The sequence below is a fragment of the Abramis brama genome (genome assembly GCF_963993115.1).
Source record: "Abramis brama genome assembly, chromosome: 1".
NCBI classification, from domain to species: Eukaryota; Metazoa; Chordata; class Actinopteri; order Cypriniformes; family Leuciscidae; genus Abramis; species Abramis brama.
The window spans coordinates 42,595,684-42,618,341 of NC_139963.1; the positions used below are offsets into that span (position 1 = coordinate 42,595,684).

At 35.9% G+C, this 22,658-nt stretch overlaps 1 protein-coding gene and 1 pseudogene across 2 annotated transcripts in view; one reads left to right on the top strand and one right to left on the bottom strand.

The window, feature by feature from the left end:
- LOC311097392 (uncharacterized protein) overlaps nt 1-22,658 on the top strand; it is a gene marked incomplete at its 5' end in the record, with an annotated part of 189,722 nt that overhangs the window by 38,681 nt on the left and 128,383 nt on the right. The window lies entirely within an intron of this gene.
- LOC311081278 (exportin-6-like) lies at nt 961-21,261 on the bottom strand (annotated as a pseudogene). Its single transcript, XR_014609513.1, has 15 exons — nt 21,087-21,261; nt 20,286-20,342; nt 18,777-18,810; nt 18,526-18,563; nt 11,550-11,685; nt 10,412-10,504; nt 10,170-10,317; nt 7,808-7,954; nt 7,544-7,715; nt 5,457-5,675; nt 4,500-4,675; nt 3,723-3,884; nt 2,912-3,010; nt 2,185-2,415; nt 961-1,678 (listed from the first exon to the last, which is right to left on the bottom strand). The product of XR_014609513.1 is annotated as an exportin-6-like (transcript).

The following is a 22,658-nucleotide window of genomic DNA, read 5'->3' on the forward strand; positions in this document are numbered from 1 at the left end:
AAAAAGATTCGAAGCTTCAAGATTGTCGAAAACAGCGCCATCTTGTGGCAGGTCAAAGTTATAGCAGCCATGTTTATGAGCAGCTGAGTCTGAGTGCGCAACGCCGTTGTTTTATCCATTAACCACAAATAAAAGCCTGACAACGCTAAATGTTCAGTTTTCTGATAATATAATTCACATATTAAAGTGTAGCAATAAAATAAATGCAACAATTATATTAATAGCCTATAATTATAAAACTAACAACAGAGTTACTTGGTGCAAGTTGGTCTAATTATTTTATGGTTTCTATGCTGTTTATGTGTCAGAATATATCATCATGTAACATAGGCTATAGGCTTATTTAAATACATTTAAAAGAAAATGATAGTAAATGGACTTAAACTTCCAAAAACATGTAAAGTGGTCTGGGTTCAAGCATTCCGACACGCAAAGTGAAGCATTTCACGTGACTGGAAAGAAAATGAGGCTTCAGGCTTGTTCGACTTGAACCGGCGCTGCACAAACCGATGGGTGAGTGAATATCAAAATACCGCGAGAGCGAATAGAGAGCAGATAAGCTCCTCATTGCTCTCGCGGACGCGGTACTCTGATGTCATAAACCGGTCGGTCTGTGCAGCGCCGGTTCAAGTCGAACAAGCCTATCATTTTTCGTTGATCACGTGTTTCTCTGAAAACAAGACGTGCTCCGGCACGAGCTTCACGAGAAATTGCGCTGCGTCCTCGATAGCGCTTTGAAGCTTCAGTGTCAAATGTAACATCGCTACTGTACATTGACTTTGTTTGTTTGAAGATTTCTTTTAAACACTGATTCATTTGGACTCACACAGACATCAATAATGTGCATATGAATGCATGCTAGGAGCCAGCATATTTTAAAACCCATTGCTCCCAGCATGCATTGCTGCTGTGTGTAAAACAAGATATCACATACAATAACAGAACGAGAAAAACAAATAATGCATTTTATTATAAAACTTTATTGAAGGTTTGTTTCTCCTGGATCAGGATGGAATGATATGAAAAAGATGTGAGAGCCAGAGGCTGATAAAACCAGACATTTAAGAGAAAGAGAAATCCAGTGCTCTGCGTTGCACCCGTTCACTTTAAAACCATTCAGACTCAACAACAGCCCGTATGAACATCCACATGAAGCCGTCTTGAGACGTGTTCGTTTAACTCTACACCACTGCATTTCAAACGCCGGCTGTTCATTTCAACAAAATAAGTGTGCTTTCAGTGACACCAGTCCTTTAAAACAACAGGTCACTGGGAAAGCACTGCTCGTATTTAAATAACGCAACATTGAAACCCGAACCGGCTGATTCTGGACGAGTTTCTCGACAGCATCTGTTGAACATCCACTTTGGCCTCTTGATCATTGGCAACGTGTAAAATCTATCAGAAATAAACATAAAACAAGCTGACGCTAGAAGCCCTGCAGCTCTCAGAACACGCCGGCACTGAGATCACAGGCTGGCCCGTGTGAAAGGCGACACATGCCCACTGAAGCAGTGATGCGCGTCCTCAAGAAGAAGTCGGGCCGTGGTTTGGCTGTGACGGGGGTGATGCGCTGCTATAGTTTCAATGTTCCCGGTGGAAGACTTCCATTGCACAGTCTGTAGAAGCGCAGATCGTTCACGATACGATACACTCCCTGAGAAAACGACGGCAGGTCCTGTGAGGGGCGGGAAACACAGAAGAAAAAGAGACGTGACTTGCATTTGAACTTTCTATTTATCAAAGAATCCTGAAAAAATATGAAGCAGCACAACAGTTTTCAACATTAATAATAATAATAAGAAATGTTTCTTGAGCATCAAATCATCATATTAGAAATGATTTCTGAAGGATCATGTGACACTGAAGACTGGAGTAATGATGCTGAAAATTCAGCTTTGATCACAGGAATAAATTACATTTTAAAATATATTCACATAGAAAAATTAATCATATTTCACAGTAGTACTGCTTTTTTGATCATTGACAAATGCAATCTTGGTGAGCACTTCTTCAAAAAAAGATATAGCCTATATAAAAAAATTATGGTCATGTAAACAATTAGATTATTTAGTTTGCCAGGCAAAGCTCGGCTAAAGTGAAAATGTTCCAGTCCTTCACATTAGTAAAACACTCCAGTAATTAGAGCTTCAGGAATGAATCACATCAGTCACGTTTACTCACTCTCTCTGGCGTGAAGTTTCGGGCAAGCGTTGTGCGCTGGTGAGGGTCGAGGCCTTGGCAGCCGTTGAGAAACTCTGGCAAGAAGGACGAGTAAAACGCTTGGAAATCCACAGCCGCCATGTTGTAGAGCGCCAGCGTGATGTCGTCCTGGAGGAGGTCGTGACTCTTGTGCAGCAGGACTTGCAGAAGAACATTTATGAAGTGGAACAGCATGGAGTTCCTGAACAGCTTCTGAAACACACACACACACACACACACACACACACACACACACACACACACACATCACTGACCAAACCACACATCACCGACCAAACCACTGCACACGATCTGCCATTTGATCACGCCGCCCTGGCCTTTTATTGTGGCCAGCCTAAGGCACACCTGTGCAATAATCATGCCGTCTAATCAGCATCTTGATATGCACACCTGTGAGGTGGATGGATGATCTCGGCAAAGGAGAAGTGCTCACTAACACAGATTTAGACAGATTTGTGAACAATATGAAATACGCCTTTTGTGTACATAGAAAAAGTCTTAGATCTTTGAGTTCAGCTCGTGAAAAATGGGGGCAAAAACAAAAGTGTTGCGTTTATAATTTTGTTCAGTGTATATATGTGTGATGGATCATTCTATGGAAATAGTCCATATTAAAAAAGCTGCAGGATCTTCACTACATTCAATCATCAGATTTGAGCAAATGTAAGCATATGTCAGCGTGTCTTACCCTGTGGTACAACTTGTGTTTGGTGTTCAGGACCTCCAGGTAACTCAAGTTTTGTTTGAAGATGTGAATATCCGGCTGTAGGAAAGACTGACCAAATGCCTGCAAATCAAAGACACGACGCTCAGACACAAGAATCACGCTTAGCAGCGTTTCCAGCTCCGCTATTTAATCTCAATTATATGTAACGAGATTCTAAGAACTGACAAATAATATACAGACATTCAAAAGCCCCAAAACATTAATATACAGCTATGTGGAACGGGATTTTACAACCAATGAGATTTCAGCACCAAACATCAGGGTTATTATTGTCAAATAAAACTGATATTAAAACTATTAAAAACTCTTCTGTTAATTGTAATAAATGAAATAAAATAAAATATAAATATTACTTGAAAAACATATTAAACAAAATTGAACTGGGAATAAATATAAACACTGAAATAAAATAAAATTAAACCAAAATAGGAATATTAAAAAAATAATTATAAAATTACAACAAAATTAACTAAAATTAACATGAAAACTAAAATTATAAAAATAAAAGCTAGTTAAATAAATATTACAACTATAATAAAACTAAAATAATACTGCCAAACATGAAAAACAAAACAAAAATAGGAACATAGCGACTAATAAAATGTCTTGTTAGGTTATACACTTTGATCCACATGGACGAGAGGTTATTTCTTGACGCTTGGTTAAGACATGCTGTAACTCAGGCTTTGAGGAGAGTTATATATGTGTGTGTGTGTGTGTGTGTGTGTGTGTGTGTGTGTGTGTGTGTGTGTTACACACGTGCGGTCGATACCTGCATGGCAGCCGTGAACTGCGCTTGGTTCTCCATGAGTTCTTCCGCTCCGGTTCTCTGTACGCTGCTCAACACTGAGCTCTTGAAGAAGAACCTCCAGTTCTGATGAAGAATCTGGAAGAGCAGCTCAAACATCTCAGCTTTCACATCCGGACAGGAACGCTGCAGAACACAGACGTGAAGATGAGCGAATTAAAAGAGCTTCCAGAAAGAAGAACGCTAGAGGACTTTTAAAGTCGGCATGAAACAGAAGTTGCAATAATCTTTTCTTCTCGATTGTGATTTATAGTGAAATGGCTTCTCAAAAAAAAAAAAAAAAAAAAAAAGGCTGTGACTTAATTTTATCCATTATTAATTGATTGGATCAACTCAAAAATGATGTGCACGAATAAATAATTTATAATAAATACTACAATGTTCCATACAAAGAAAGTCAATAAAAAGCTAAACTCTTCATTCTGCTAAACAGTGATTAGTGTTTGTCTTGTAAATGCTAATGTATTAAATGTTCTGCATTCTGGTTTCTACACTATAAAAATGTTTGTCATGTCACTGTCAATGTAATTTTTACAGAAAAAAAGTGAAAAAAATACTACTATAACAACTAATTAGTTTACTGGTTAACTAAGTTAAAAATTAAACATTAGATCAAATATACGTACAGTTAAAACGTGGCAAACACAGTTACCTTTTTTTTTCGTTAATCAAATTATGCAGGGGAATGGATTTTAACCTTAAGCACTCTGAGGTGGGGTGTCTTTAACTCATGTCTCTTACCTCTGCCACTATTGGGTAAACCTGGTCCAAACAAAGGCTGAGGATGCTGGGTAACAGAGGCTTGAAGGTCTGGCCAGGCTCTTGAACCACAACCTGAGACAATAAAGCAAAGATGAACAGCATGTTCAATCCTGTAATGCTTGACATATGAAATAAGTCAGAAATAAAACTATATTCTGAATGGAAGAGTTAACTGAACCTTTAGAGAGAGAATAAAAGTTGTGATTTTTGAGTATCATATTTGATACATCAGGCTTTTATGGCTCATATTGCCTGATATAGTGAGAATATGAAGCTCATTCTCAAGGAAGAAAAACACTTCAATTTGAATCAGAGGCCCAAACTGAGCAGAAATATGCTATATGATGCAGATGTTACTTATATGGTCAAAAAGTAAGTAGCAAGTAAGGTTTACATTAAAAGCTATCAGAATTTCATCTTACTTTTTGACCATATAACAGCATAACAGACTACTTACATAAAATGCATATAAATATCAGTTGTCACTCTATATCTTCTAATAATGTCTTAGTAAAATGATATTTAAATGCTTAGTTTTATGATCAAATCTCTGTAGTTTTAAAACACATAATGCAAAGCAATACAATGATGACAGAGATGAACATAAATGTTCCTCAAAAGCCTGATGTATCATATTTGATACTCACATTTTAACATTTTCCCAAAAAAAGAAAAAAAGATTTATGAATAATCAAGTAAACCTAAGTTGCTTTAGTCCAGTAAAAGTTCAAATAATACTAACAATATAAGTTATTTTTACTTTTCCTTCAGTAAAGACTTCACAGCAAAAAGACCTGAAAGGCCTTTTACTTACTAGAAAAATCTAAACTATACAAAATCTAAGAGAGAGAGAGAGAGAGAGAGAGAGAGAGAGAGAGAGAGAGAGAGAGAGAGAGAGAGAGAGAGAGAATATGAATCCTCAGCAAACATCATTACAGCAACAGAAGGCAGTGGAGGAGTCGTGGTCATGAACGCTGATGTTGATGCTGATTTGTTCACCTGGCTGCTGGATGAAGTGAGGGAACAGCGCGAGCGTGACCTGGACTGACTCCTGCAGGCTGTGGTAACAGATCTGACGTGATTTAGTGGCCTCTCCTGATATACTGTCCACCAGATCCTTCAACACACACAGAGTCTGCTGGATCACCGCTTTACCTGAGGGACACATCATTACTTACATTACTGCCATTTCTGAAAATACTCTTAGAATAACTGGTAAAAACGGCTGTTTAAAAAAATTATAAAAAAATAAAATTTAAATGACAATCAATATATAAATAACCTTTATATAAATAAAAAATCCCATTCAAAAAGTTTGGGGTAGGTAACAAATCAGAATTGGGCATCAAGACCTGCAGTGGAAATGCTTATCAAAAATACCGTAAAAACTAATAATGTGAAATATTACAATTTTAATTTAAACGTTTTCTTTTTTTAAATATTAAAAATATTATTCTAATATGATGATTTCAAGAAACATATCTTATTATCAATGTTGAAAACAGTTGTGCAGAATAATATTTTTGTGCAAATGTGATTTTTTTTATTCTTTGTTGAATAGAAAGTTCAAAAGAACAGCATTGATATGAAACAGAAATCTATTTCAATCGATTTAGAAACTAACATTATAAATGTCTTTACAGTCACTTTTAGTCAATTTAAAGCATCACTGCTATATATTAGGGGTGGGGAAAAAAATCGATTCTTAGATGAATCGCGATTCGGGACGTGGACGATTCTGAATCGATTCACAAATGTCAAAAATCGATTTTCTAAAAAAAAAAAAAAAATATCTAATAACGTAACATTGAAGGAACGCAAAAGGCGGAACTCTGAAGCGGACGTGCAGTGCGCGGACAGTCTGTGGCGTGCACATAACAGAGACGCGCACATAACATACGCATGATGGCTGAGCGCCAAATCCGAACGGCACCAGAGAATGTCTTCGTTAAAAGCTAACGTATGGAACATTGGCAATTTCATTGTGATCTATTTAGTATTTTTTTGTATGAGAGCTAATTTCTGTATTGTTTAGTTTTCACATCAATATGCTGTGTAAACCGATCTGATCTGTATGCAATATGTGCAATGCCAGTCACAAAAAGTTACATTTTGACTGTAAGTTACTCTCTGCAGATGTTCATTCACTTTCTTTGCTATTTTTGATTGTGGTATACAGCAAACATTTCAAGTCATAACTCTTTATTATTTAGTTGTGTATAAGTCAAGAGCGACTTTGTATGTTACTAATTATTCAGAATATGCATAAGTCCACAAGCATTATACGTTATGATAGCTTCTGGTACATAATTCTATATTTTTGAACGAAAACTGTTTGTGAATTTGCTACAGTAAAATGTTTTTTTTTTGTCTGAAGGATTATATTGCTCATTGGAAATAACAAGAGGATGTTGGTTAGAAGTCTATTATTAAATGCTAGAGATTCAGAATATGCTGAAGTTTGTATTAATTTACTACAAGTATGCTGCTAGTACAGGCACACATTTATTTTCCTGTTGGTTCTCAGCAATGTTGGGACATATGCTGGCAAATGTAACCTTACAGTTGACTTGCCAAATCACTTCCATTTGTTTTATTAATACAATTAATATAGGAAGTATTGGAAGTAAGTTCGTTATGGGTCATCATAAATACTTTGCTTTAAAAGTACCAAGTAAAAATATTTTTTCAATGTTTTTGATAAAAGGCACTTCCCTGAGAATTGAATTTAATAAATGTGAAAAAGACACTTTAATGTCTCCGTTTGTCATTCTGTATTGCAAAGCAGATGAGAGTAGATCATGATCAGAAACCTGATTAGAAATCATTATGAATAAAATCGAATTGTTTTGAATCGAAAATCTTTTTGAATCGAAAATCGATTTTGAATCGAATCGTGGCCTCAAGAATCGGAATCGAATCGAATCGTGAGATGGTAAAAGATTCCCACCCCTACTATATATATTTATATATGTTATATATTATAATATTTGACATTGCTATCAATCATCTGTTGCTCTCACTGTTGGGGTGATGGTTGGGTGGGCGGGGCAGGAGGCGGTACTGCTGCGTCAGACTGCTGAGAAGCCGCGCGTGATTGGACGAACGGCTCGGCCACTGCTGCTCTGCTTCTGGTAGACTGGGCCACGGCAACAGCAACATGTTGGACAGAGCTCGACACACCAGGACGTGAGCCTTGAGGAAACAACAACATTACATCACAACAGAAGGATCCAAGTACAAACTGTGCCACACTGTCAGACCAACACACACACACACACACACACCTCCTGAGGTAATCTGTGGTTATGATTCTCTGTGATCAGGTTGAAGATATTCTGCACCGCCGGCAGCGAAACCAGGAACACCGGTCGTACGGTGGTGGACATGGAGACCAGGAGATGGCACGCAGATAACAGCAACTTCTCTGGAACCTGTGACACACGGAGATCGGGCGGATTAGAGTTCATCAAAGAGAAAGAATAAAGAATAACTGGTTGAACAGAAGATGGTCTGATCTAAAGATCTACTGTAGATCTCACAGCCGAGAGACATGCTTCAGTCTCAAGACAAGCCCACAAATAAATATATAGTTTTGTACATTTCTACTACAAACCTTATTATGAAGACATGGCTGAATAAATTATGACAATGTTTACTTTATGGTGTTTATATTGCAATATGTTGTAGATTATTGTAAGAGTGCTTATTTTATCTCCCTCATCTGTTTGAATGAGCAACTGGAAATAGTGAAGCACATACATTTCAAAATAAGAGTCCCTGTGTATTTCAAGCTTGTTTATAATTAACTCTTTCCCAGCATTGATGGAATTATCCAGTGATTATTTTCACTGTTATACTACAGGGCCGTTGAATGCTTGAATCTGATTGGTTGACGAACGTTCTAAGGTGTGCATTATTTTCAGGGAAACGCACAGCTAAAGTAGTTCCAGGCAGGTCTTGACCGCATTACAGTTCCATATCGCTTCGCGTAGTTAACTGTAATAACGGAAAATAGGATACAATTCATAACAAGAAAAAAACATTTAGCCCCATGCGCTTGATCTGCAATTTTCAATGTCTAGCTTCACAATCAATGGAAACATGCAGTTTAATTTTAATAAATAAAGTATATTCCTATCTATAATCAATAGAAAATGAATCTGAATATAGGCTAAATAAATGGATAGTTCTGCAGCACGGATTTTTATTGCAGATAATATAACAAATAAATAATTATTGATAGGCCTTACTTGTTAAAAGGCTTTTTTTTTCTTCTTCATTTATTTGGCTAGTCTACTGTCATCTGTCAATAATAGAAAGAAAAAAAAGAATGAACGAATTAATTAAAACGAATTGAATTAATAAATAAATAATAATATTGACGCACATGCTTTTCTGTCTCATTATTGCAACATCTCTCTCTAATAACTGCATAAAGTCGAGCCGAGGACACACTTTAAGGCCGGTTATGAATGTAATTTGATACTTATGACTGATCATGCCCAAATGCGTGTTCAGCGCGTTCAGTCTGTGTTCAAAGTCGGTGTTTAAAATCTGCTGCAGTCGATGAAAACAGTCAGAGAATGTGTCAGCTAGTCGTGTGTCCCCAGCATTAGTCTGCTATCAGTGGCTCAAACCTCCGTTACTAACTCTAAAATGACGTTTTGGAATTAGCAACGGAGGCATTGGATTAGATGCGTAAGAAATTAGTCCTACATACAAGAGCGTTTTAATGACAAAAACTTTACAAACGTCTTGAAATACATAATCTGAACAATGTTTCGAGGTGTGGTAACTGTAGTATAAGCGGAATAATTGACTTCAGGCCGTTGAATTATTAGAAAAATAATGCACACCGAGGTGTAACGGCCACTCCGCTTCGCGTCGTGACCGCATTACCACCTCGGGTGTGCATTATTTTTCTAATAATTCAACGGCCTGTCGTCAATTATTCCTTACTTATACGGTAGAGGGCGCTATTAAAAAACTTCTGAATGAGTACAGAAACTCCTGATCAAAACACAGGCAAAACATAAGTAGAAAAATGTAATAAAAGCATTGCTTATGCCCGTTATAGTCTGTTGTCAGCTTTTTGTTAAAAGAAGCTAGAATAAGCGGTATATTCATACAACAAAATATTCTGGGGCCATGAAACTTTTGTGAAAATAATCAAAAATGCTGGCACCTAAAAAATAAAAATATAAAAAATGCTGACGGGGAAAGAGTTAAAAGTCCAGCATTTTGCATAAAATCTTTTTTTTTCTGGATATTGTTATGTTGGTTACACAATAAACAGTCTCTGCTATTTAATTTAACAAACTATTGTAACGTGTCTCTGGGCCGTCCCGTCACAAGAAGGAAAGGCTAAGAACATTAACACATTCAATAGATTTTTTCTTAGCATTGGCACAATAATATGTTTGTAATGGAAGATTGTAAAAAAGGTAATTGTAACTTTTTATCTCAAAATTCTTACATTTTTCCTCAGATTTACAAGTTTATATCTCACAATTCTGAGAGAGTAGTACCCATATCAATACACATATACATTTATTAAAAACATGTCTTCAGTTCTTTAAACTTGAAATGACTGTGTTCTGCTTTAAATGAGCATTAACGTATTATCATTTATAAAAATCAAGTGACCTTGGCATTGATGAGAGGGGTCGTGGCGTCCATGCTGGACCTGATGAGATCCACAAATTGCGTTTGATCTTGTTGGCGCTGCACCTCACCACAGAACTGAGCCAGCCAATGAGAATACGCCTGCAGAGCGGCCAATGACTGCGCGTGGCTGCAAAACAGAGACGTTTATTAGGTTTTATTTTAAAACTATTCTCATTTAGATTAACCTGCATCAACTAGTGCCTACTTAAGTGACTACTTACACATCTATAAGATCTGGTTTGAGCACTGTAGGAACAGCCATCTCTACATCGTACAGGCTGATCTGAGAACCGTAACACGACACTTCCACCAATCTGAGAGGAGGAGAAACATAATGGCCAAGAATTAAACATCACACATTTCAGTCAGTTATTTACATCTGACCATCTATCAATCTGTATTAATAATTCAAGCTATTAATTCCTAAATGAATAATATGATATTTGTTTGCATTTATTTGCATATTATTTTGACACAGTGTTGGCGTCAACAGGAAAATACATTGCACTTGTGAAAGTAAAACCAAAACCATAACCTTTGCTTTTTGAAAAAAGGCTTGGTTTAGTTTATATTTGGACAGTCTGCACAAGTTCACAGTTAAATTAGTAATCATTTGTTTAGTGTGAGAAGTGTTTTTTGAGCCAGGGTTTAATCAGTATATCAAAGGGGTCCTTTCTTTTTACATGTTCATCTTTCTTCAGTGTGTAATGTTGCTGTTTGAGCATGAAAAATGTCTGTCCCGGGAACAAACGCGTCGCAATATTCCTTATTTAAATAATTTCCGCACAAGACATACGCAAAATAAAGGACGAGACCTGGTTGAGTTAGTTAGTAGTGTGTTGAAAATCACAGTTAACTTATGGTGAGGGACGGGACATTTCCAAAACACGATGAAGCAGTTGACCAATCACAACACATTGATCCAGCCCACCAATCAGAGCAATCTAAGCTTCTCAGAGGGAGGGGCTTAGAGAGACAGGAACTAAACAAAGCGTTACTGACAGACTGAGGAGAGAGGTGATGCAACAATGGAGAATATGAGGAAAATGTGTTTTTGAACATTCAAGCATGAAAACCTATTCTAGTAGATCCCAAAAACAAAATCAAGACTTTGTGGGTGTAAAAACAAAGTTATTTATGACAAGTGTAAAAAAAACTAAATTTGGTGTAATGCAAAAAGAAGTCATGAAATAGCCATGTGAAGCACACACTACACAACACAGCAAAACCAGTAATAAGACCACTAATAATATGCATAAAAACATGGCATAAAACATTAGCAAACACAGAGGACATTAAAGTGCACACATAAGGAGGTAGTGTTGTTGTCAAATGAGGAATTGGGAATCAGGAACTGACCTCTGCACGATGGCGAGAGCGTCATTAAAGCAGGCGGTGAAAACGTCCCCTGTGAAGAACAAGAGAGAGCTCAGGTCTCTGAGAGCGCAGTGAAGTCTTCTGCAGTCGGCCTCCGCTGTGATGTTCAGCCTGCGACCTGTTCACACACACACAGAGAGAGAGAGAGAGAGAGAGAGAGAGAGAGAGAGAGAGAGAGAGAGAGAGAGAGAGAGAGAGAGAGAGAGAGAGAGAGAGAGAGAGAGAGAGAGAGAGGGAGGGAGGTGTAAAACCACTCAACAACAGCTGACAAGCCACATGAGAACAGACCCGCCACAAAGCACCATCAGACTGAACATCACAAGACCAGAAACTACTAAAACACTAGGTTGACTGAGTAAGTGCTCAAGCAATCAAAATAAGGTAACCTACTGTTCAAAGTTTTGGGGTCAGTAAGTTTAAAAAAGAAGAAATTAATACGTTTTCCAGCAAGAATGCATTAAATTGACCAAAAGTGTCAGTAAAGACATGTATGTATCATAGTTTCCACAAAAATATGAAGCAGCACAACTGTTTTCAACATTGATAATAATAATGAATGTTTCTTGATCATCAAATCATCATATAAGAGTGATTTCTGAAGGATCATGTGACACTGAAGACTGGAGCAATGATGCTGAAAATTCAGCTTTGATCACAGGAAGAAATTGCAATTTAATACACATTTAAATACATTACTTAAATGTGTTATTTTTATATTTAAAAATAATATTTATATTTAAATGTGATAATATTTATCAATATTATAGTTTTTATTTAGCCTTGGTGAGCATAAGAGACTTCTTTCAAAGAAATCTTACTGCTCCAAACACAGTTCATGTAGAACTTCCTCTATATTTCATCTTGTCTGTAGTTGTACTGCTTACTTGGGCAGATTATTATACACTTAGGTCAAAAAATGGCAGCAACATATTTATACAAGATATTTGACAGAAGGAAGTCAGATAGCAAAAGAAAAAAAGAAAAAAACAGTGCAGCCTGAAGAACAAGGAAATGTGTCAAAGATATCATATTTCCAACAAATTCCCCTTAATGCTTCAGTGGATTAACATACAAACAGTGACATTTGGATACTGAGTGAAAACAACACATTAGCATTGTTGCGATGCATTTAGATAGATAGATAGATAGATAGATAGATAGATAGATAGATAGATAGATAGATAGATAGATAGATAGATAGATAGATAGATAGATAGATAGATAGATAGATAGATAGATAGGGCATTTGATGAAACATTTATATTGATTGACAGCTCTAATACTCCTCATGTGGATTACAGCAGAATTTGATTTAAAATCGTAAATCCTCCATGAATGTTTTGGACTTCACTGAGACTCACTTAAATCAGTTTTGCTTCCATATTAAACAGTTATTAGAATTGCCAATGGAGAGTCCATTGTTTTCAGTTCAAAGAGAAAGAGAGTGAACATGTTCACCCACTCATCTACACCTGAGAGAGAGAGAGAGAGAGAGAGAGATTTTTTTTTTTGAGATTCAAAAAGCTTTTATTTACAAAAATTCATCTTGTTACAATGATACAGCCTCCAAAAAAAAAAACACAACTTTTAAAATAAAATCAATAAAGTGTGAAAATTAATTCATCTTCAAAAATGACACATAGAGCATCATTACAGCTCCAAATATTTTCAAAAGAAAGCAGATCATCAATACTTTTATAATAATAAAAATCAATTAAGATTCTAGATTGTACCAAGTTAAAAAAAACAATACAACAATGTTTTGCATTACATCCTGTTCAATTTTTTTTTCTCCTGCTCAAATAGATGGCCATTTTTGCTTGTCCCACCACAAAATTAAGCAGTTGACACACAAACTTTTTTTAAGGACATATTTACATCCTAAAATGAAAATTTCTTGTGAAAATACCTCATTACATTTTTTAAAAACATCTTTTAAAACAGAAAACAGTGGTTCAAGTCTATAACAATTTAAAAAAGCATGAAAAATAGTTTCTCTGTCATCACAAAAAGGACACTTATCAGTGCTTTCAGGATTTAAAACAGAAGTAAAAGCATTGACTGCAATAACACCATGAACAATTCTCCATTGCAAGTCTCCTGTTTTTTTGGTCAATGGTGGTTTATAAAAAACTCTCCATTCAGGTTTTTTGTCTTCATTTAACTTAAAAAAACCACGCCAAGGTGTATCTATTCTATTATTCAACTTGTTCTTATTAAAAACAATTACACAATATTTATACAAAAGCTTTCTATCACAGGAAAAAAAATCAACACTTAAAGAATCAACTTGTTCAAGATAAAAACCAGCACACCCATCCAACTTAAGAGAAAAAAACAAACCCGGAAAACACTCTTCCGAGTCTGGATTACACCGTTTGTTTTTATAGTCCAATAGCAAAAGTCTCTCTTGATCACTTATTGCAGATTCCCATCTCTGAAGAAGTTGTGCTATAACGCGAGTAGAATTGATTCCAAGACATCGAGATGTTGCTTCCTTGTTTTTAAAATCAAGTACAGCTACTTCCAGCAAACGGCCAAGAGTCACTATTTTGTTGTCAATAAGTGCTTTGCTTATTCCAGGAAGGAAAAAATTGTTTGTTAAGTCCAAACGCTTCCCATGGATTAAAGGCTCTTCTAATAGCCAGTAAAGAGATTTTGAGTCTTCCACTTTTTGAAAAGTAAAAAGATTCCACACTTTAAAGACATTATTATAAAATACAGGTAACATAGGAAAACTTAATTTCAGTGGATCCATCAAAAAAATTGTCCTTCCCAAGTTAAAATTACCCAACCTGTTCAAAATCAACCTTGCTACAGCATTCCAGTTAAAAACATCTGAAACAGTTAAAAGTCTTTGCACAAATTGTAATCTAAAAGCAGCTATTCTACTTTGTAAATGTATCAGTCCCTGACCACCTTCTTCTTTGGACAGAAATAAAACACTTTGCGGGATCCAATGCAGCTTATCCCAAAAAAAATCCACAAGCAGTGCTTGTAGTTTTATTAACAAAGTTAACGGGGGATCTAAACAAGCAAACTTGTGCCACAGCGAAGAAGCCACTAAATTATTTGCAATTAAAACTCGCCCTCTAAATGACATTTTTGGAAGCAACCATTTCCATTTCTCAAGTCGACCTTTAACTTTCTCAATTATACCCTCCCAGTTTTTCTGTGTAACTACTTCGTCTCCAATAAAAACTCCTAAATATTTAAAACCAACTTTTCCCCACTCCAGGCCCATAGGAAGTTTTGGTTTATCATTTTTCCAATCCCCTATTAAAAAAGCTTCACTTTTTTTCCAATTTATATTGGCAGAAGATATTTTTTTAAAAGTTTTCAACAAATTTAACAAAGCCTGAATATCACTTTGTCCATTGATACACACAGTCACGTCATCTGCATAGGCCGACAGTGTGAATTTATTCCTACATTCTGGTAAAATTATACCTTGAAGCTTACACCTTATCTGATTTAACAAAGGCTCAATCGCTAAAGAATATAACATATACCAGATAATGCACAACCCTGTCTTATGCCTCTAAAAACTGTAAAAGGAGTACATAAACCACCATTGACCTTTAAAATACTCTCAACATCATTATAAAGAACTTTGATGTAGTTAATGAAACTATCACTAAAGCCAAATGCGTTTAAAACCTTCCATAAAAAACAATGTTCTACCCGATCAAAAGCTTTCTCTTGATCTAACGAAATAAAACCACAATTTAGTTTTAGCATCTTGGAGACTTCGATAAGATCACGAATAAAAGAAATGTTGTCAAATATCGATCTACCTGGGACACAGTAGGTTTGATCAGGATGAATAACACTATCCATTACATTAGCCAGTCTGTTAGCTAAGACCTTCGATAAAAGCTTATAGTCGCTGCAGAGCAAAGAAACTGGACGCCAACACTTTATATCTCCAAGATCTCCTTTTTTCGGTAGGAGGGTCAACACAGCTCTCCGGCAACTTTGAGGCAGTTTACCCCTTGCTGGTATTCAACACTTCTAGGAGATCTTCTCCTACTGTTGACCAAAAAGACTTGTAAAAGTCCACTGGTATACCATCACTGCCTGGTGTTTTTCCAGACACCATTCCCTGAACTGCCTTCTGTAGCTCACTCATACTCAGAGGGCCAGACATTCCAGTGTTGATGCTTTCAGGCACCTGAGGTAAGTTTTCAAAGAAGAACTCACCCTCATTTTCTAGCTCTACAGCAACTTCACTTTTATATAAATTCTCATAAAAACCAACTGCCCTCTGGCGAATATCCGAAGGATCTGTCAAAAGAATTCCAGATTCAGATCTTAAAGCATGAATGGTTCTACTTTGACCATTCTTCTTTTCTAAATTAAAAAAGAATTTAGTTGAAGCATCCATTTGATTTACGTTTTGAAATCTCGACCTGACCAAGGCCCCCTGTGTCCTAGAACCAAGTAGATCAGCCAATTTTGTTCTTTTATCTAAAAGTAAGTCTAAGAAACCTCTTGTACGAGTAGACTCATCAGCAAAATATCAGCCTCCAAGATACTCATTCTAAAAGTCGTCTCTGTAGTGATGTTTCGAGTAAACTGTAAACAAAGCAGTTTAATTTGGGCTTTTCCTACATCCCACCATTGTTGTACAGAGTTATAAAAACCTTTCTTAGTTTTAAAATCCTCCCAAAAAAAGTTAAAACATTCTTTAAAATGTTTGTCACTTAATAATGAAGTGTTGAATTGCCAATAAGCACTTTGGGGTTTTAAAAGATTTATAAAAACTGAACATTTGACCATACAATGGTCAGAAAAACTAACAGGTACAATGTGACAATTCCTTATAACATTATAATGGTGTTTGAAAATGTAAAATCTGTCTAATCTTGCCATAGAAATGATTCTATCACGCACGTGAGTCCAAGTATACTGTTTTTTGCATGCCCTTTTGTCGTCTCCAAACATCACACAATTCATGCATCTTAACAAATTGAATCAATCGATTTCTAGAAGGCATATGAGGTTCTAAATGATTCCTATCTAGATTAGATTCAGTGCAGTTAAAATCACCTCCCAAAAACAAAAACTCTTCTTGATCACATTTTTATAACACAGAAGACAAAATATTTAAAAACACCATTCTCTCTATTGCGGAGACCGGACAGTACACACAAATAAAAACAATAACAATCTTGTCATAGTTTGCTCTTATTTTTAAAAGTCTACCTTTCACTATTTCTTCTACTTGAAAAGAGTGAGGGTTAAAAAATTTCGCAAAAAGAATGGCTACTCCACCACTAAGTGAAGTATTATGACTTACAAACGAAAGACCACCCCACTCTCTAGCCCAATCAGAAGCATTTTTTAGATCACTATGAGTTTCCTGCAGCATCACCACATCTAACTTTGTTTCACAAATTCATAAATTTCCATTCTTTTCTTAAAATCTCTTGCTCCATTAATATTCAAGGAAGCAATATTAATTTCATTCATTTTTAAAAGAAAAGAAGAAAATAAAAAACAAACAAAAGCTGATAAAAACAAAACTAGAAACCCATGTGTCATGTTTGGCTTTTTAGCTATTATCATTTACAAGATCAGGGTTTAAAATTCTCACAATTTTCTTTAACCGATAAATTTCTTTGTTTGTGAATAAGCTTTCCGCCATGAACATCTTGGTTTTGTCAACAAATTGTTTGATGTCTGGAAAATATTCACAGACACGTACTCCTCTTTTATTTTTCGTTGCTTTGAGGAATATTTTAATGTCTTCTACCTCATAATCACGACTGGATGAAGCTCTTTGAGAAAAACTGAAATTTGAATCCGAAGATTCGTTGCCACTTTCCATCCCTTCCTTATCATCATCATCAACAAAATTTGTTTTTTTCTGTTTAATACTCTGAACTTCACTTGAACTTTTCCTTTTACCTGGAATCTTAAACTCAGTTGTATCTGATTCTAGATCAACATCATCACACAGTTCGAACAATTGACCCTTCACATTATCACTTTTATCCTTTGTTAAAACTGACTCAGTAATGGTATCACTGACTCCTTCACTCACTACAGCAGTATCTTCCTGCAAAGACACTACTGGTTCAGTGATATCAGAAACTACATCCTGAGCTTCAGAAACACCACCATTATTCTCAACAACAGTCACCTTTTTCACATTCAGAATGGGAGCATTAGAAGTCCCTGCTACAACCCTGTCCTCATCATCACTGTTTAGACTAACCTCCATGTCTTGCCCATCAGTCGATGTATTATCCTCTTTACTCCTTTTAGGGCAAGTCCAAATCAGATGGCCTACCCCACCACAGTTAAAGCACTTCATCTTGTCCGTTGTGGCATAGAAAACATAATCAAAATTGTCAACCTTAATGTTAAAAGTCAAGTCGAGTTCTTCGCTATCTTTCAAAATCATGTAGGCAAATCTTCTAAAAGAAACTACATGTTTTAACAGTGGTGAAGCAGTACCAATAAGAATTTTCTTGATCGGTGAAACCAGCTTTCCATAGCGGGAAAGGATCTTAACCAGTGTCATCAGAAACAAAAGGTGGAATATTAGACAAAGTTACTTTTTTTGAGGGTGTTGAAAGCGGAAGAACAGGTGTGAAGAGATTATTTACAACTATTCCCTTTTCCACTAGTTCGTTTGCTTTTTCGACTGACTTCAAAAAAACCACAACAGCACTATTCATTTTAGACGCCGACAAAATACTGTCGTGGCCAACAACTTCCCCCATTGCCAAACAACTATCTTCAACACTCACCGCGGCCGCCACTTTAACACCGTGACGACGCGTGAGATTCTTTAGAACACCAACTCGTGAGTCCGCCATGTCCACGCAAGGGGAAACCCCCACGCGACCCAAAAAAAACCCAAACAACAACTAACTAAACAATAAAAAAAAGCAATAAAGGGTGAAAAAACGAAAAAAAAGAGAGAGAGAAAAAAAAGAAAACTCACTCAGAAAAACACGCTCCACACTCACGACGCTCCAAACGCTCACACCGGAAACGAGAGAGAGAGAGAGAGAGAGATAGAGAGAGAGAGAGAGAGAGAGAGAAAGAGAGAGAGAGAGAGAGAGAGAAAGAGAGAGAGAGAGAGAGAATTTTTTTTGAATTTTGACAATCCTTTTATTACAAAAAATCATAACAATAAAAAACATTCACAAAAACAAATCACATCTTTTTCAATCTAATTAAAAAAAATCTTACATCAACACTTCTGAGATGACCAGTTCATTATCAACTAAGGACACAGCACATTATCACAGCACCACTCAATTTCAAAAATATTCAATGTACTCATTAGTTTATAAAAATTAAACTCAATTACAAGTCGTGATTTTACCATTTTTTTAAAAGCTGTTACAAGTTCTTGTTCTCCTTTCTGTTCAATTTTGTTTCTCCTAGTTATATAAATGGATAATTTTGCAATACCAACAATAAAATTAAGCAATTGACATTTGTATTTTTTCTTAATGGTATACATACAACCAAGAATAAAATCCTGCTTCGTAAAACATACCTCAAAAGATTCAAAAAGAAGCTCTAGAAGACTAAACAAAAACAAAAGTCTGTTACAAAACATAAAACAATGAAACACAGTCTCCCTTTCACTGCAAAAAGGACAATCCTCACTTACATTTGGGTTCAACATTGCCACAAAAGAGTTAACTGCTATAGCCCCATGGAGTATCCTCCATTGAAGATCACCAACTCTTTTAGGTAACGGAGGTTTGTACAAAATCCTCCACACTGGTTTTGTTTTTTCAGTGATCTCTAAAATGTCTCTCCAAACAGTATCACTTCTATTTAACCATTTAATATTCGTCACTTTCACAATACTTCTGTACAATGCTTTCCCTTTAACTTCAAAGAAATCAATTTGCACATCAATTTCCTTCTTCAACAAGGGATTAATATCATTAAATGAAGAAAGATCAGGTACAATACTTATATCTGGGAAGAAATCTTCACAATCTGGAAATATACATTTCTTATTGTACTCATCAAGTAAAATTCTTTCTTGTACATTCAAAGTTTATCTAAAAACCGTTTAATGTATCGTGCAGATTTTACCTTTAAAAAGGCTGAAACTGCTTCTACATCATTAAGATCAGGACCTGCATTATTTATAATGTGTTTCAACTGTAGAGATCCACTTCTATACAGCAAATCTTTAAGACCTGGTATTTCGTCACCAGATACATCAAGACGTGCTCCACACACAATGGGCTCTTCGAGTAACCAGTACAGGGACATTAATGGTTCCATCCATTGAGGCTTAAACAGACTCCATATTTTAAAGAGGCTTCGATAAAAAGCAGGACTTTTAGAGTCCATTAAAAACAACACATTGTCCAGGCCAAGTCCACTTATTCTGCGTAGAATGCATTGAGCCACTGGTCTCCATACCAGTCTTTCAGATCCTAGAATTAACTTCTGCAAGAACTGAAGACGATAAGCAGCACATCTACTTGACAAATGCACTAGACCTTGGCCTCCATCTTCTTTAGCCAGAAACAAAGCGCTTCGAGGGATCCAATGCAAATTGTCCCAAAAAAAAGTTCACTGTTTCTGTTTGAATGTTTGCTAAGAGACCAACCGGAGGGTCGACGCATGCAAGTCTATGCCACAGGGAAGAAGCCGCAAGATTGTTGATAATAAGTGTCCGTCCTTTAAAAGACAACTGAGGAAGCAGCCATTTCCATTTTTTCAAACGTCCAGTTACTTTATCTGCCATTCCTTCCCAGTTCTTCTGCATGAAGGCTTCATTGCCTAAGAAAACACCAAGATACTTTAGCCCATCTTTTTTCCATAATAAGCCTCCTGGTAGAATGGGATTTCCTCCTTCCCATTTTCCAATCAATAAAGCATCACTTTTCCCCCAATTAACAATTGCTGATGAAATATCCTTAAAATCATTAACAATCTGTCGTAACATTTCAACATCATCATCATCATTTATAAAAGCAATTACATCATCAGCATATGCAGATAAATGGAAAGCATTATTACACTGTGGCAATGTTAAACCCTTTAACTTATTTCGTAACATGGACAACAGTGGTTCTATAGCCAGCACATATAATAGCCCAGACATGGCACAACCTTGTCGAACCCCTCTCTGTACATTAAAAGGAGCACACAAACTACCATTAATTTTAATCACACTCTCAATGTCACAATACATTGTTTTAATCATATCAATAAAACGTGAATTAAAACCAAAAGCTTGTAAAGTATGCCACAAATAAAGGTGTTCAACCCGATCAAATGCCTTCTCTTGGTCTAGAGAAATAAGGCCAATGTTTACACCAAACAACTTTGAAACTTCTAAAACATCTCTGATTAAAGTTATATTATCAAAAATCGATCTATTTGGTATACAATATGTTTGATCGTAGTGTATCACCTTCCCTATTATTTTACTCAATCTTGTAGCTAATGTCTTAGACAGGATTTTATACTCTGAACACAGGAGAGAAACAGGCCTCCAATTTTTTATATTCTGAAGATCACCTTTTTTGGGCAATAAAGTGATAACTGCCCTTCTGCAACTAAGGGGAAGAAACCCATTAGTAAGGCTTTCATCAAACACCACTAAGAGATCTTCTCTTAAAACGGGCCAGAAAGTTTTATAAAATTCAATGGGTAACCCATCAATCCCGGGAGATTTCCCATTCTCCATGCCCATCATTGCTGTATACAGTTCTTGTTCTGTCAGAGGTAGTTGCAAACTTTCATTACTCTCTTCATCAAGTTTTGGCAGACCTTCAAAAAAACTACTAATAGTCATCTTTTCATTTATCAGATCAGCTGTATATAATTTTTTATAAAACTGTACAGCAACTTCTCTTATCTCAGAAGTTTTAGTTAATTCCTGTCCTGTATCAGAGACCAAGGAATGAATTATTCTGCTTTGACTATTTTTTTTCTCCATACTGAAGAAAAATTTAGAAGGTGCATCCATTTGTGTGATATTCTGGAAACGTGAGCGAACCAGCGCTCCTTGTGCCTTAATGTCCAACAGGTTTGCCAATAAAGTTTTCTTTGATGTCAGAGCTTCAATGTGTTCTTTTATGCCTGTAGATGCAGACAAACTGTACAAATCAACTATCTCAGTCTCTAGAGTCTTCAATGATCGAGTTATTTCTTTTGTAACATTAAGAGTGTTATTGCTGGCAAAAGTTTTTGATTTGTATTTTCCCGCAATCCCACCACTGTTGTAGAGAGCTATATAAATACTTTTGTTGTTTAAAAACATCCCCAAAAAAAGTAAAAGAATCTTTAAAGTGGTTGTCATCAAGTAAAGATGTATTAAAATGCCAATAGGCACTGCTTGACTTCACACAACTTACTAATACAGAACAAAGAACTGCACTGTGATCTGAAAATCCTACAGGATTAATTTGACAAGATTTGAAAATATTGAACTGGTGCTTAAAGCTGTAAAACCGATCAAGACGTGCCAAAGACAATGAATTATCTTTACAATGAACCCATGTACATTGCCTTAATTTTTTATGCATTTTTCTCCAAATATCACAGAGATCAAAAGTTTGAACGAGTTGTTTAATAACTCTTTGAGATGCAACATGCGGTTCTAAATGATTTCGGTCTACTTTATCATTCTCGGTACAATTAAAATCTCCCCCTAAAACTAAGAAATCATCTGTATTTAGGTTTTTCAAAGTAGTGTTGACTAAATTTAAGAACAAAACTCTTTCCACTCCACTATTAGGAGCATAGATATTTAAAAAAAACATAATTTTTTCAAATTTAACAATAACTTTTAAAAAGCGACCTTTTTCAATTTCAACAGATTCAAAAGATACTGGAGTCATATTTTTAGAAAATAAAACTGCAACACCTCCACTTACAGAGGATTTGTGACTAAGAAAAAGTTGACCTCCCCACTCTCTTTTCCAGTCCACCTCATTTCTTTGATCACTATGCGTTTCTTGAATAAACATGACATCAACAGACTTCTGATTAATATATTCATATAACATCATCCTTTTACGAACATCTCTAGCTCCATTTAAATTGAGAGTTCCAATTTTTAGCTGACTCATAGTTTTATTTAAGTTC